Here is an 11,557-nt window from a genome sequence, read left to right on the forward strand (position 1 = left end):
ATGAAGAGTTGGCCCAACTCCAGTGCTGGAAGTTGTTGGGAGAGAAGTTGTGAGATGTAAGCTTGGAATCTATTAGCAACCATGTCTTCACTCTGGATAAATCTAGCCTGTACTGCGAGTGAAGTTAACAGAAAGGCAAGAAAGTCCAGGGGATACCTGAGTCCTTGATTCTATCTGCGTCCAATGCCCAGCTGTGTCCCTGCCCACCTTATACTTGGAACCAGCATCCATGTCTCTAATCAGGGGACAGACTATAATGATCTGTAGCTGAGATCTGCATGTGTTCCTTCCTGCTTGACCAATAAGAATTTCCTTTCTGTAGTGGTCAACACATCACCCATTGACCATCCAGCAAGAATAATACCCGTCTAGGTCCCGAAATATCTTTATCTTAATAAGGGATCATGTGGACCATCCTTTTTTCACATGTCTCCTTATCAAAAGGTGAGGACCAGGACATCTAGGATTGTGTGTGTTAGAGCGGAAGAGGTGTGCTGATAGAAAAGGACCCGTATTTAGATGAGACTAAGGGTACTACAGTACCTACTATTGTAAATTATTATAAACTGAGATCTTCCCCTGAGGTGGCACACTGGTAAAACACTCTTCTGTTGCCCAGGAAATTATGATAAGTATTACCTGAACTATTAAATATAAGTAAAGAGAGGTAACGAGCACCCTGCACCCCCTGAGAGTTCAAATACATGGTCCACATGCTGTCTGGACCCTCCCCTCTCTCCATGACCTGGATGTTCTCTAGATCTCACAGAACTTGCGAACACTGCATCCTACCCTGCCCAAATACAACAGAAAAGGCCTTCATTCAACAAGTCCATCCACCTTACTTGAGAAATGAGATAACTGAATTTTCATAATCAGAAAGAGTCAGCATTGGATTATTGTCTTTTTTTTCCCTAAAGACAATAGCTTAGAATGAGAGAATTTAGCTTTATTAATACTTAATTCTGTCACTCATATACAAAGAAACTTTGAGTTTAAATACCCTGAGGTTTGCCCTTCAAACAGCATGATAGGAAAATATTTATCTATGTGCACAAGAGATGTAAATTTGATAAATAAATGATGTTAATTTTGAAACTATTAAAAACCAGTTTGCTATTATGATTACTTTGCTTCAAATATCAAAATGACGATGAGCCATAGATGTCCTGGGGCCCATTTCTCGATTCGTTTCATGTATTACAAAGGTTCTTTTGAAAAACTATACAGGATGAGAAATAGGAATCCTGGCTGAACATCCCAATGAGTTGGGCTATATCTCACAGAACCTCTTTTCCTAGCCTGATAAAGTTCTGCTATGCCATATTGGCACACAGAGTTGCTAAATGATAACTTGCAGAAAATAAGATGCACCTCAATTTCAATCTCTGGAGATATACAACAACAACAAAAAGAGAGAGAGAGAAAGGATCCCCAAGCATATAATCTGATGTCCTTACAAATAAGTAACTGGTATTTTCATTCATTCATGTAGTAAATGGATAGGAGGAAAAAAATCCTTTTCACTGATTATCACCTTTATAGTTGTTCCTTGAGTACCCATATCTGTTCCACCTTCCTCCAGAAATAGCCCCCTATTTCCATTTTGGTGCCCTCTCTGTCCCACGTTTAGTGTAGAGTCTGGATAGGGCTCTACCCCTATTCCAAACACATGCAACGAGGGATGTGAGGAGACCTAAGCAAATCAGCCCATATATTCATTTCCCTGACTGCAATGGAATGGGCACATAACCTAAAAGGACCCAATCAAGGTGAATTTCCTAATTTTGCCAGGAGCCACCAGACAAAATGCTTATTCTTTCTCATCATACAGAACTTAAGTAAATGTGAGGAGCAGATGCAGCATTTGGTCACTCCAAAGGGAGAGGCAGAAATTTCCTGGAGTTTTCACAGAAAGCATAGAGTAAAGTTAACATATGAAACTAAAATAATGAAAGGGTAGACCAAGAATTGGAGAGGAACCAAGCCTTTATGATATCATTCAAGAATTGACTTTCTGTGCCAGACTTTTTTTTCTTAAGCTGTCTGAGGATGAGTTTCCTGTCAAAATTATCCACTAAAATCCAATCTTCAGCAAATCATTAGAGCCACCATTTATCAAATTCTTAATATAGGACAGAGTTCTCTGCTTATATGCATTATATCACGTAATCCTCACAACAACCAATCTTATCAGTTCTATTATTATCCAATGAGACAAAATGAGGCTTAGAGATGCTGCATAATTGGTCCAAGGCAACGTGACTGACAAATGCTAGAGCTGAAATCTGAACCCAGACATTTTGAATCCAGAATCTGTGCTCTTATTTACTAAACTATGTTGCCCCCTTCCAAAAAACAGCATCACAAAATGTGAATCAGGGGCTTCCCTGGTGGCGCAGTGGTTAAGAATCTGCCTGCCAACGCAGGGGACACAGGTTCGAGCCCTGGTCCAGGAAGATCCCACATGCCACGGAGCAACTAAGCCCATGTGCCACAACTACTGAGCCTGTGCTCTAGATCCTGCGAGCCATGACTACTGAGCCTGCGCACCACAACTACTGAAGCCCACGCACCTAGAGCCTGTGCTCCGCAGCAAAAGAAGCCACCACAATGAGAAGCCCGCCCGCACAATGCAATGAAGAGTAGCCCTGGCTCACCGCAACTAGAGAAAGCCCACACACAGCAGCGAAGACCCAATGCAGCCAAAAATAAAATAAATAAATTTAAAAAAAAGAGAGAGAGAACCCCATTTAAAAAAAATATATACGAATCATGTAGGTACCTTCCAAAATATTGCCCAAGTCTATTTATTCAAAATCAACATGAGTTATTATTTTGGATGAGCTTATATTGGGTCTAGCAAATAAACAGGCTATGACTGCTAACTATCACAGTAATTAGTTCAATGCTCTGGTCCTTTCTGCAGCCAAGAATTTAGACAGTATTTACTAAATGGGAGAGAGAAAGAAATTCCTAAATTAATTTTTCATGTCAAATTTTCTTCTTACAACCTAACGGAATGATGTTCTTTTGAGAAAACATTGTGGAGAAACTATATTACATTCTGAGAGATTTCCTTTTAAGTTATACAGTTCAGATTTGGCAATAAATTTAGTTGAAGAATATACCTAGAATAATGAAAACAAAAGTGTGATTTATCTCAACTGTGTCCAGAGACCAAAAGAATAAAGGCAATAAGATCACAGCCATGAGTCCTGAGGAAAGTTCTAGCAGCATCATTGAAAATCACCTCAAAATGGATACTATTTGAAACAGTGAGAGCTATGAAGAGAGTTGCAACAGATCAGGCAAAACATGCTCACTGCTTCACCTTGGCTTCAGGCTGCAGAAGAGGTAGAAAGGAGTGGTTACACAGGAAACCCTTAAAAACAAGGTGATTCAGCCATGGGCTGAGAGGATGACCACGACATGATGGAAATTCCAACAACCAATGTGAATCAGAAAGTAGTAATGGAGGAGATCGATAGAGACGGTGGAGGAGGAGGACACGGAACTCATCTCCCCCCATGAACACATCAAAAATACATCTACGTGTGGAACAATTCTCACTGAAAACTAAACAGAAACTAGCAGAAAGACTCCTGTACAGCCAAGGCTATGAGAAAGATCCACAAGGAACTGGGCAGGAAAGGAAGAGAAACAATCAGGTCAGGACCTGTGCCCCTGAGAGGCAACTCAGAGAAAAAAGGGAAATTATCAATACACGGGCAAAGACGCACCCTGGGGAGTCAGCAGTTTGAGCCACAGACTGGGCGCCCCAGTTCTGGGGTCCTACACAGGGAGACGAGCCCCCTTGGCTGGTTTAAGGACCGCTGAGACTAACAGGAGAGCTAAGAGGATCCTGGACTCCACTTACGCGGAGTGCACACACACTGGTGTGGCCCCGAGGCAGGGCAGAGACAGCAGATAGGAGATCGCGCCAGCAGCTGCCGGCTCTCCCACAACCAGCTCAGGCAGCACCCAGCTCGAGCTGAGGGAACGCTCCAGCCCCGCTTACTCTACGTCACAGCACGGCAATGCATCTATGGCCGCCACCGCCAGGAAGGAAGCTCAGACGTCGGACACAGAGGCGACTCGGTCCTGGGGCAGCGTCTGAGTAGGGCAGTGCTAGCCACTGCTGGTGCTTACTCAAGCAGCACATCGGAAGCAGCCCAGGCCTCTGACAGCTACCAGCCCACCACAGCTCATTCGCCAATACACACCAAGACTCCATGCAGGCCCCCCTGCCCTGCAGTGTGGCTCCACAACAAGGCAGGGGTGTCAGAGGCCGGGGGAGTGATTGGCTATGAGGGACAAAGGGGCTTGGACTCGAGGCTACAATTCAGCGGAGTGAGGTAAACAATTGCTGGCACCAGCGCAGGCAGCGCACTGGAGACAGCTTTGACCTCTGCCTGTAACCAACACGAGCTGAGAGCCCACACAGGCTCCCCTTGTTTCAGCACTCCGCCACTCTGGGGCAAGGGTCTCAGTGCTTGGTGAAGGGAAAGCACACACTCAGAGGGAACAAAGCCAGCTAGGGCCCGACCCTCAGGGCTTCTCCTCCAGCAGCTTGGGATCAGACCCCGCTCCTGATAGGGCAGTGATGTCCACTGAGCAGAGGGGAAGCCCCGCCTCGCACCTGGCTCCAGCTCTAGCCCCTCCATCTCCAGTCCCACCTCCTACCAAGATGAAAGCTGGCAGTACACCCTGAGGAAAGACATGCCTTGTGTCCACGTCAAATCCGTCTCTCCCACCAAAGGCACTGAGCTCACACAGTCCGTATAGGGACACTCCCACATAAGGTTACACCTTCAAGACCACAAGAGGTAAATGTTTCACCTAAATTCATAGAGGCAGAGAAAGTTAAGCAAAATGAAAAGGCAGAAGAACTGGTCTCAATTGAAACAGCAAAAGAAAACTCCTGAAAAAATAAATAATGAAAAAGAAATAAACAACTTACCAGATAAATAATTTAAAGCATTACTAATAAGAATGATCACTGAATTAGGGATAGCAATAGATGAACACAGTGAGAATTTTAACAAGGAACTAGAAAATATAAAAAAGACCCAATCAGAAATGAAGAATTCGATAACTGAAATAAAAAACACACTAGAAGGAGTGAATAGCAGACTAACTGACGTAAAAGAATGAATAAGTGATCTGGAAGATAGAATAATGGAAAATCACTCAATCAGAACAACAAAAAGAAAAACAAATTGTAAAAAATGAAAAGTGTTTAAGAGATCTCTAGAATAACATTAAGCATACCAACATCGATATTACATGGATCCCAGCAGGAGAAAAAAGACAGAAGGGGATCAAAAATGTATTTGATGAAATTAGAGCTGAAAACTTCCCAAACCTGAGAAAGGAAACTGGTATCTGGGAACAGTAAGTACAGAGGGCCCCAAACCGAAGATGAACCGAAACAGATCCACACCAAGACATATAATAATTAAAATGACAAAAGTAAAAGATAAAGAGAGAATTATAAAGGCAGCAAGAGAAAAGCAAACAGTCATATACAAGGGAATCCCCATGAGGCTATCAATTTATTTCTCTGCAGAAATTTTGCAGGCCAGAAGGGAGTGGCATGACATATTCAAAGTGTTGAAAGGGAAAACCTGCAACCTAAGATACTCTACCTAGCAAGATAATCATTTAGAAGAGATAAAGAACATCTCAGACAAGCAAAAACCAAAAGAGTTCATAAATATTAAACCTACCCGAAAATAAATTTTAAAGAGTCTGCTCTAAGTGGAAAAGAAGTAAGAGTCTATAGGAAACAGAAAAGCCCACTAGGAAAGGCAAATATATAGTAAGGGCTGAGGATCAACAATTTAAATAAGCTAATACAAAGATTAAAAGAAAAAAATTATATAAAGGCAACTACAACTATGATAAACAGTTGAGGGATAAACATGAAGATATAAAATGTGATATCAAAAATGCAAAATGTGGGGGAAAGGGGTTTTAAAATGTAGACCTTTTAGAATATGTTTGAACTTAAATGATTACCAGTTTAAAACAAATAGATATACGTCAACATATATGAACCCCATGGTAACCACAATTCAAAAACCTACAACAGATAAACAAAAACAAGAAAAAAATAAATAACACAAGCATACTACTAAAGAAAAACATGAAATCACAAGGGAGGAAACAAAAACAAGAAGAAATGAACAGAGAAGAATTACAAAAACAACTGGAAAACAAGTAATAAAACAGCAATAAGTCATACCTATCAATTATTATTTTAAACGTCAATGCATTAATGTGCCAGTCAAAAGACATAGAGTGGCTGATCGGATAAAAAAACAAAACCCATCTATATGCTGCTTACAAGAGACTCACTTCAGAGCTAAAGACACACACACAGGGCGGACCTTCAAGACGGCGGAGGAGTAAGACGTGGAGATCACCTTCCACCACAAATACAAATATATCAAAAGTACATCTACATGTGGAGCAATGCCTACAGAACACCTACTAAACGCTGGCAAAAGACCTCAGACGTCCCAAAAGGCAAGAAACTCCCCACGTACCTGGGTAGGGCAAAAGAGAAAAGAAAACACAGAGACAAAAGAATTGGGACGGGACCTGCACCAGTGGGAGGGAGCCGTGAAGGAGGAAAGGTTTCCGCACGCTAGGAAGCCCCTTCGCGGGCAGAGACTGCGGGTAGCGGAGGGGGGAAGCTTCGGAGCCGCGGAGGAGAGCGCAGCCACAGGGGTGCGGAGGGCAAAGCGGAGAGGTTCCCGCACAGAGGATCGGTGCCGAGCAGCACTCACCAGCCAGAGAGGCTTGTATGCTCACCCGCCGGGACGGGCGGGGCTGGGAGCTGAGGCTCGGGCTTCGGTCGGATCCCAGGGAGGGGACTGGGGTTGGCTGCGTGAACACAGCCTGAAAGGGGCTAGTGCGCCACAGCTAGCCGGGAGGGAGTCCAGGAAAATGTCTGGAATGGCCTAAGAGGCAAGAGACCATTCTTTCGGGGTGAGCGAGGAGAGGGGATTCAGAGCACCGCCTAAACGAGCTCCACAGACAGGCGTGAGACACGGCTATCAGTGCGGACCCCAGAGACGGGCACGAGACTCTAAGGCTGCTGCTGCCGCCACCAGGAAGCCTGTGTGCAAGCACAGGTCACTATCCACACCTCCCCTCCTGGGAGCCTGTGCAGCCCACCACTGCCAGGGTCCCAAGATCCAGGGACAACTTCCCCAGGAGAACACACGTCGCGCCTCAGGCTGGTGCAACGTCACACCGGCCTCTGCCACCACAGGCTCACCCTGCATCCGTACCCCTCCCTCCCCCCGGCCTGAGTGAGCCAGAGCCCCCTTATCAGCCACTCCTTTAACCCCGTCATGTCTGGGCGAACAACAGATGCCAGAGGGCGACCTACATGCAGAGGCGGGTCCAAATCCAAAGCTGAACCCCAGGAGCTGTGCTAACAATGAAGAGAAAGGGAAATTTCCCCGTGCAGCTTCAGGAGCAGCAGATTAGATCCCCACAATCAACTTGATATACCCTGCATCTGTGGAACACTTAAGTAGACAACGAATGATCCCAAAATTGAGGCACTGGACTTTGGGAGCAACTGTAGAGTGGGGTTTGCTGTATGCGACTACCAGTTTCTGATTTTTATGTTTATTTTATTTTAGTTTTTTTTTTTTAACTTATTGGAGTATAATTGCTTTACGATGGTGTGTTAGTTTCTGCTTTAAAACAAAGTGAGTCAGTTATACATATACATATATCCCCATATCTCCTCCCTCTTGCATCTCCCTCCAACCCTCCCATCCCACCCCTCTAGGTGGTCACTGAGCTGATCTCCCTGTGCTATGCGGATGCTTCCCACTAGCTATCTATTTTACATTTGGTAGTGTATATATGTCCATGCCACTCTCTCACTTCGTCCCAGCTTAAACTTTCCCCTCCACATGTCCTCAAGTCCATTCTCTAGGTCTGCATCTTTATACCTGTCTTGCCCCTAGGTTCTTCAGAACCATTATTTATTTATTTAGATTCCATATATATGTGTGTTTATGTGTTCGCATACGGTATTTGTTTTTCTCTAACTTACTTCACTCTGTATGACAGACTCTAGGTCCATCCACCTCACTACAAATAACTCAATTTCGTTTCTTTAACGGCTGAGTAATGTTCCATTGTATATATGTGCCACATCTTTTTTATCCATTCATCTGTAGATGGACACTTAGGTTGCTTCCATGACCTGGCTATTGTAAACAGTGCTGCAATGAACATTGGGGTACATGACTCTTTTTGAATTATGGTATTCTCAGGGTATATGCCCAGTAGTGGGATTGCTGGGTCGTATGGTACTTCTATTTTTAGTTTTTTGAGGAACCTCCATACTGTTCTCCATAGTGGCTGTTTCAATTTACATTCCCATCAACACTGCAAGACGGTTCCCTTTTCGCCACACCCTCTCCAGCATTTATTGTTTGTAGATTTTTTGATGATGGCCATTCTAACTGCTGTGAGGTGATACCTCATTGTAGTTTTGATTTGCATTTCTCTAATGATTAGTGATGTCGAGCATCCTTTCATGTGTTTGTTGGCAATCTGTATATCTTCTTTGGAGAAATGTCTGTTTAGGTCTTCTGCCCATTTTTGGATTGGGTTGTTTGTTTTGTTGATATTGAGCTGCATGAGCTGCTTGTAAATTTTGGAGATTAATCCTTTGTCAGTTGCTTCATTTGCAAATATTTTCTCCCATTCTGAGGGTTGTCTTTTCGTCTTATTTATGGTTTCCTTTGCTGTGCAAAAGCCTTTAAGTTTCATTAGGTCCCATTTGTTTCTTTATGTTTATCTTTCCATTTCTCTAGGAGGTGGGTCAAAAAGGACTTTGCTGTGATTTATGTCATAGAGTGTTCTGCCTATGTTTCCTCTAAGAGTTTTATAGTATCTGGCCTTATATTTAGGTCTTTAATCCATTCTGAGTTTATTTTTGTGTATGGTGTTAGTGAGGGTTCTAATTTCATTCTTTTCCATGTAGCTGTTCAGTTTTCCCAGCACCACTTATTGAAGAGGCTGTCTTTCCTCCACTGTATATTCTTGCCTCCTTTATCAAAAATAAGGTGACCATATGTGCATGGGTTTATCTCTGGGCTTTCTATCCTGTTCCATTGATCTATATTTCTGTTTTTGTGTCCGTACCATACTGTCTTGATTACTGTAGTTTTGTAGTATAGACTGAAGTCAGGGAGCCTGATTCCTCCAGCTCCATTTTCCTTTCTCAAGATTGCTTTAGTTATTCGGGGTCTTTTAAGTCTCCATGCAAATTTTAAGATTTTTTGTTCTAGTTCTGTGAAAAATGCCATTGGTAGCTTGATAGGGATTGCACTGAATCTGTAGATTGATTTGGGGTACTATAGTCATTTTCACAATGTTGATTCTTCCAATCCAAGAACATGGTGTATCTCTCCATCTGTTTGTATCATCTTTAATTTCTTTCATCAGTGTCTTATAGTTTTCAGCATACAGGTCTTTTGTCTCCTTAGGTAGGTTTATTCCTAGGTATTTTATTCTTTTTGTTGCAATGGTAAATGGGTGTGTTTCTTTCTTTTCTCTTTCAGATATTTCATCATTAGTTTATAGAAATGCAAGAGATTTCTGTGCATTAATGTTGCATCCTGCTACTTTACCAAATTCATTGATTAGCTCTAGTAGTTTTCTGGTAGCATCTTTAGGATTCTCTATGTATAGTATGATGTTACCTGCAAACAGTGACAGCTTTACTTCTTCTTTTCCGACTTGGATTCCTTTTCTTTTTCTTCTCTGATTGCTGTGGCTAAAACATCCAAAGCTATGTTGAATAATAGTGGTGAGAGTGGGCAACCTTGTCTTGTTCCAGATCTTAGAGGAAATGCTTTCAGTTTTTCACCACTGAGGATGATGTTTGCTGTGGGTTTGTCGTATATGGCCTTTACTGTGTTGAGGTAAGTTTGCTCTATGCCTACTTTCAGGAGGGTTTTTATCATAAATGGGTGCTGAATTTTGTCAAAAGCTTTTTCTGCATCTATTGAGATGATCATATGGTTTTTCTCCTTCAATTGATTAATATGGTGTATCACACTGATCGATTTGTGTATATTGAAGAATCCTTGCATCCCTGGGATAAATCCCACTTGATCATGGTGTATGATCCTTTTAATGTGCTGTTGGATTCTGTTTGCTAGTATTTTGTTGAGGATTTTTGCATCTATGTTCATCAGTGATATTGGCCTGTAGTTTTCTTTTTTTGTTACCTATTCGTCTGGTTTTGGTATCAGGGTGATGGTGGCCTTGTAGAATGAGCTTGGGAGTGTTCCTCCCTGTGCTATATTTTGGAAGGGTTCGAGAAGGATAAGTGTTAGCTCTTCTCTAAATGTTTGTTGGAATTCACCTGTGAAGACATCTTGTCCTGGGCTTTTGTTTGTTGGAAGATTTTTAATCACAGTCTCAATTTCAGTGCTTGTGATTGGTCTGTTTATATTTTCTATTTCTTCCTGGTTCAGTCTTGGAAGGTTGTGCTTTTCTAAGAATTTGTCCATTTCTTCCAGGTCATCCATTTTATTGGCATATAGTTGCTTGTAGTAATCTCTCATGATCCTTTGTATTTCTGCCGTGTCAGTTGTTACTTCTCCTTTTTCATTTCTAATTTTGTTGATTTGAGTCGTCTCCCTTTTTTTCTTGATGAGTCTGGCTAATGGTCTATCAATTTTGTTTATTTTCTCAAAGAACCAGCTTTTAGTTTTATTGATCTTTGCTATTGTTTCCTTTCTTTTTCATTTATTTCTGACCTGATCTTTATGATTTCTTTCCTTCTGCTAATTTTGGGGTTTTCTGTTCTTCTTTCTCTAATTGCTTTAGGTGTAAGTTTAGGTTGTTTCTTTGAGATGTTTCTTGTTTCTTGAGGTAGGATTTTATTGCTATGAAGTTCTCTCTTAGAACTGCTTTTGCTGCATCCCATACGTTTTGGGTCATCGTGTTTTCATTGTCATTTGTTTCTAGGTATTTTTTGATTTCTTCTTTGATTTCTTCACTGATCGCTTGGTTATTAAGTAGTGTATTGTTTAGCCTCCATGTGTTTGTATTTTTTACAGATTATTTCCTGTAATTGATATCTAGTCTCATAGCATTGTGATCAGAAAAGATACCTGATATGATTTCAATTTTCTTAAATTTACCAAGTCTTGATTTATGACCCAAGATATATCTGTCCTGGAGAATATTCCATGAGCAGTTGAGAAGAAAGTGTATTCTGTTGTTTTTGGATGGAATGTCCTATAAATATCAATTAAGTCCATCCTGTTTAATGTATCATTTAAAGCTTGTGTTTCCTTATTTATTTTCATTTTGGATGATCTGTCCATTGGTGAAAGTGGGGTGTTAAAGTCCCCTACTATGATTGCGTTACTGTCGATTTCCCCTTTTATGGCTGTTAGCACTTGCCTTATGTATTGAGGTGCTCCTATGTTGGGGGCATAAATATTTACAATTGTTATATCTTCTTCTTGGATTGATCCCTTGATTATTATGTAGTGTC

This window comes from Balaenoptera physalus (assembly GCF_965194825.1).
Source record: "Balaenoptera physalus genome assembly, chromosome: 4".
NCBI classification, from domain to species: Eukaryota; Metazoa; Chordata; class Mammalia; order Artiodactyla; family Balaenopteridae; genus Balaenoptera; species Balaenoptera physalus.